Consider the following 5,582-nt stretch of genomic DNA (forward strand, 5'->3'; position numbering starts at 1 on the left):
AGATTTTGCTCAAATTTAGGAAGACCCATCCTGACCACCTTTTGCAAAATTGCAAACCCCACCCCACTCTACACTTCATCTCCTTTGCTTAGATATTCTACTGCATCATTTAATGTATTTACTTGTTATGTTCTTACCTGTTTCTGCTAGAATGGAACATAAACTCCATGAAGGCAGGAATCTTTGTTATAATCACCAACTCATAATAGGTTCTCAGTAAATAGTTGATGATAGAATTGAATGAAGAAATTGTTTCCCCTTCCTAGAAGTGATTTTCAAGTAACTGGTAATTTAAGATTAGTCCTGTGTGCATCACAGGAAAATTCAGTGGAGATTTATTGAAAAGATGCCACAAGGAAACTGTAGAAGGCCATTCCCTATGCTTCTTGTTGGTAATTAAAAACCTACAGGGTATCTACATGCAAAAGAATGAGTTCGGGCCCCTACCTCACAGTACATACAAAAATTAACTCAAACTAGACTAAAATGTAAATGTTAGTGCTAAAACTTTAAAGCTCTGAAAAGAAAACACAGGGGTAAATTTTGCAACCTTAGATTAGGCAGTAGTTTTTCAGACATGACACCCAAAGTTCACGCTGCAAACAAACAAAAAGGTAGTTGGGACTTCATCAAAATAAAAACTTTGCTTCAAAAGACAATATGAAGAAAATGAAAAGACAACTCACAGAATGGGAGACAATTTACAAATCACGTATCTGATAAGGGACTTGTATCCAGAATATATAAATAACTCAATAACTCGACCATAAAAAGAAATAGCCCAATTAAAAAATAGGCAAGGGATTTGAGTAGACGTTTCTCCAACAAAGATACACAGATGGCTAATAAGCATATGGAAAGAAACTCAACATAATTAGCCATTAGGGAAACCACAATAAGATGGAATAAAAAAAGATGGAAAATAATAAGTGTTGGTGAAGATGTGAAGAATTTGGAATCTTCACACGCCGCTGGTGAGAATGTAAAATGGTGCAGCAGCTTTGGAAACAGTCTGGCAGTTCCTCAGTTAAACACAGTTACTCTGTGATACAGCAACTCCTCTCTTAGGTACAAATATTTCGACAGAAATGAAAACATGTTCAACCAAACACTAACGCATGAATGTTTATAGCAAAATTATTAACAATAACCCAAAGTGGAAGCAACCCATGTATCCATTGACTGATGAACATAATGTGGTATATTCCTACCGTGCAGTATTACTCACTCAGCCATAACAAAGGAGTGAAATACTGAAACAGGCTGTAACCTGGATGAACCGTGGAAACATGTGAGAAGATGAAGACAATTCTGGAGATGGATGGTGGTGGTCTTACTACAACGTGAATGTACTTAATGCCATTTAACAATGGCAAATGTTATGTATATTTTACCATAATTTTAAAAAATCATGCTAAGTGAAAGAAGCCAGACACAAAAAGTCATTTATTGTAGGATTCCATTTACATGAAATATGCAAAATAGGCAAACCCACAGAGATAGAAGGTGGAGAGAATGGGGGTGTAACTGCTGATGGATACAAGGTTTCTTTTTCTTTTCTTCTTTTTTTTTTATATAGAGACAGTCTCACTGTACCACCCTCGGGTAGAGTGCCATGGCATCACACAGCTCACAGCAACCTCTAACTCTTGGGCTTACGCAATTCTCTTGCCTCAGCCTCCTGAGTAGCTGGGACTACAGGCGCCCGCCACAAGGCCCGGCTATTTTTTTTTGTTGTTGCAGTTTGGCCGGGGCTGGGTTTGAACCCTCCACCCTTGGCATATGGGGCCGGCGCGTACTCACTGAGCCACAGGCACCGCCCTACAAGGTTTCTTTTTCAGGTGACGAAAGTGTTCTAGAATTAGAGGTGATAGTTGTCCAACTTTGTGAATATGTTTAAACCCACTAGATCACATACTTTACAATTTTGGATTTTACAGTATGTCAGCTGTCTCGTCTGTTTTGTGTAGCTATAACAAAACACTGGGTTATTTATAAAGGTTGGGTAATTTATAAAGAGATCTTTTGGCTCATGATTCTGGTGACTGGGAGTCCAGGATTGGGCAGCTGCATCTGGTAAGGGCCTCAGGCCACTTCCACTCATGGAAGAAAGTGGAGGGGCAGAGGACATGTCACAGATCACATAGACAGGATGCAAAAGAGTGAAACCGAGGAAGCCAGATTTTGACTCTTTTTAACAACCTATTCTCTCAAGAATTAATCCATTCCCAAAAGAAAGAGAACTTGCCCACCCTAGCCGGAGGGCATTAATTTATTTATGAGGGCTCAGGGTACATGACCCAAATACCTCTGGTGTTATAGTAACACAGAACAGACAACCATAAAATTCTACCTACCAACATTCACATTGGGGATTAAATTTCAACCACAGTTTTGGTGGGGACAAACCACTTTCAAAGCATAGCATAGACCATACCAATAAGAAAAATGCAGGATATGTAGCTTTCTGCATATTCAATCCAGGCTGTTAAATGAAAAAATTATTATTTTTTTTTAACTTATCACTCTTTAAGTCAGCCAACCATGTAGCCCTTGTGTTTGAGAAGCTTGCCACCAAAGCTTGGAGAGATGGTAGGAAAGCAGGTAATAACCAGACAATGATAGGATGCGATCCCAATGCAAGCACAGGAGAGAGAGAGTCTGGTTATATGGTTTTATTCAAACACTAATCCAAGATTTTAAATGAGAAAATGATTTTTTCAAGTATTTATAAAAAATATTTTTTCAAGTATTATAAAATACTTGTAATACAGCCAGGAATCTTAGTCCTAGGAGGGCACTTTGTACAATCCTTATTAAAAGCCCCGGCTGTTTGTTTAGCCTCCTCTTCAGAATTGATGGCTGATGTTTTATGCTTCTGAGAGCTTCCAGAACGAGGCCAGGGAGATTTTTTGAATCCTCCTTTGATTGTTTTTAATTCCATTACAGCTTGTCCTCGTGTATTAACAAGGTAATCTTGTCTTTCCCTTACTTCACTGATCTGACCTTTCAGGGGAAATGTGATTTTAAAATTGGATACCATCCAGAGATGATGCCAGAATGACAGAGAATTATATTCTTGCAAGCAGTGTAGTTTCAAAGAGGGAACCTGAATTACAGTTCTTTGCATGTCTTTGATTCCCTCACTGTGGGGGCCAGGGACTGACATCATGTGGGGGAGGGTGTTAGAAATGTGGAATTTGGGGATCCTCTCCAGACCTACTCAATAAAAATTTGCATTTTAGCAAGTTGTGGTGGTTTTAATGTATGTCTAACAAATTCCCTGATACTCTGTTGATGGAGCATAATTCTCCTTGCCTTGAGTGTGGGCTGTACTTTCTTTTTCCCACAGAACAAAACAAATTTAATCTGAATTGTTTGCAGGTACTGCTGATTTTCTTTTTCTTTACATTAAAAATGCATTAATGTGAACTATGTGCAGAGTTTGTTTTTAGTAGTGGTGTTTGTGCAGGTTGCCTCTGGTACATTTCCTGGATTTCTCTGACCACACTTAGAAAAAAAGTTTGGAGGTTACCCATTGTCCTACCCCTATGCCCTACAAATTGATTAAGAGTGAAAGATAAAATTATGACTCATATTTTAGGGAGAACTTGGAGTAACTCCTGATTTCTGGGCATCATTGTTATCTCCTCCTCCTTCAGGATTCTCCAATAGGTTGAGAGAGCTGGTCTTTTTTGGGGGGGGAGGGGGACAGAATTTCACTATTTTGTCCTCAGTAGAGTGCCGTGGCATCACAGCAACCTCAAACTCCTGGGCTCAAGTGATTCTCTTACCTCAGCCTCCCAAGTAGCTGGGACTACAGGCACCCACCACAACACACAGGTATTTTTTTGTTGCAGTTGTTGTTTAGTAGGCCCTGGCCGGGTTCAAACCTGCCATCCCCTGTGTATATGGCCAGTGCCATAACCACTGATCTACGGGCATCAAGCCAAGAGAGAGCCGGTCTTGTTTGATAGGAGGCTGATATTCTCTTGTGTCGAGGCTGACCCACTCGGTACATCATGGAATGTCAATACGAGGTCCTCATCTGGAACTGTTTTACAGTTCTGGTTGTCCATTCTCTGCTTGTTTATTTGTATTCAATTCACTTTTCATGTCCAGAGAGAACACTGGTTCTCCATACTCAGTTCCCAGCTTCTCTTCCTTAATTTCTCTTTCCACCTGGTGCAATACCAAGCTCAGCTGCTCACCTGAGATCATTCCAGGCCATTTTGGAGGTGGTGGTGGGGGTTGTGGCTGGCCTGCCAGGGCGTTTGCCTCTGCAACACCAGCCTGTTACTAACAGCCTCTAGTCCATGTAGCTGGGTCTGTTGATTAATCTGATGGTTCAGTTGCTGTAATCCTAGTTCTTAGCTGTCCTCACTCAGCAGGTGGAAGAGGTTTTCCATGACTGGCCACTTCAGACGTGGACATTCTCTCCCTCTCACTGAAGTGTCCCTGAGAAGGTAGGCCTTGATGAGGTGGTGCAGAGAACCTCTCCAGCCACCGTGGGCTCCATCTGGACCATGATCTGAAATGTTAATAAGTTTTATGGGAACTCCCTGAGGTGCCATAGCCTGCCTTGGCAGCTATAGCCTGATATATTGTTTTGGAAGTTTGAGAAATGGTACCACACCAAGACACTGTTGGTCAGTCCCCAAATGGGACGAGGTCATCACTGGTTTCTGCTGCTCTTCTCTGCAGATCAGTCGCTGGTCTCTCATTCCCTTAGTCTCCACATTCATCGTTTCCACACTCCCTGCTGCCACAACATCTTTTGGTTGCATCTTTGGTCGCGGTGTAGGAGCCGATGGTGTCAGATGACCAGAGAGAGTACTGGCTATAATCATTTCCTTTGTATGTCCCAACTACCTTCAAGCCTTCATCCTAAAGTTCCTGTTGATGGAAGGTAGGAGGCATATACTTGTTTCTAACATACAGAAGATGGTGGAAATGATAGAGTGTGACTTCCAAGGATAGGTCATGAAAGACATTGCAGTTTCTGCCTTTCCCTCTAGGATTACTCACTCTGGGGGAAACCAGCCATCACATCCTGAGGATATGCAAGCATTTAGTCAGCAGATAGGATCACATGGCCCAGCAGTGAGGCCTCCTGCTGACAGCTGTGTGAGTACTTCATCTTGGAAGTGAATCCTTTGGCCCCAGTGGAGCCACCCTTCAGATGACTACAGACTGCAACCTCAAAAAAAATTTTTTTTTTTTTTTTGGAGAAGCACCAAACCAGACCATGAACTCCTTGAAGGCAGAGATCATCTGGGTCATTTTCATGTCTTCAGAGCTAAGCACAGTGCTTGACAGTAATTTTTCTTTTGTCTTACTAAATACAAGGTTAATTTGTCCTATTTTTAAAAGGCTAAAACTTTTTGTTTTGTAGAGACAGAGTCTCACTTTATGGCCCTCGGTAGAGTGCCATGGCGTCACACAGCTCACAGTAACCTCCATCTCCTGGGCTTAGGCGATTCTCTTGCCTCAGCCTCCCGAGTAGCTGGGACTATATATAGGTGCCCGCCACACCTGGCTATATTTTTTTTGTTGCAGTTCGTCCAGGGCTGGGTTTCAAC

General features: G+C 41.7%; 1 pseudogene; it reads right to left on the reverse strand.

The window, feature by feature from the left end:
* Positions 1-3,600: 3,600 nt before the first annotated feature.
* On the reverse strand, positions 3,601-4,920 carry LOC128562532 (roquin-1-like; annotated as a pseudogene).
* Positions 4,921-5,582: the final 662 nt, after the last annotated feature.

The sequence above is a fragment of the Nycticebus coucang genome, chromosome 12, assembly GCF_027406575.1.
Source record: "Nycticebus coucang isolate mNycCou1 chromosome 12, mNycCou1.pri, whole genome shotgun sequence".
Lineage (NCBI taxonomy): Eukaryota > Metazoa > Chordata > Mammalia > Primates > Lorisidae > Nycticebus > Nycticebus coucang.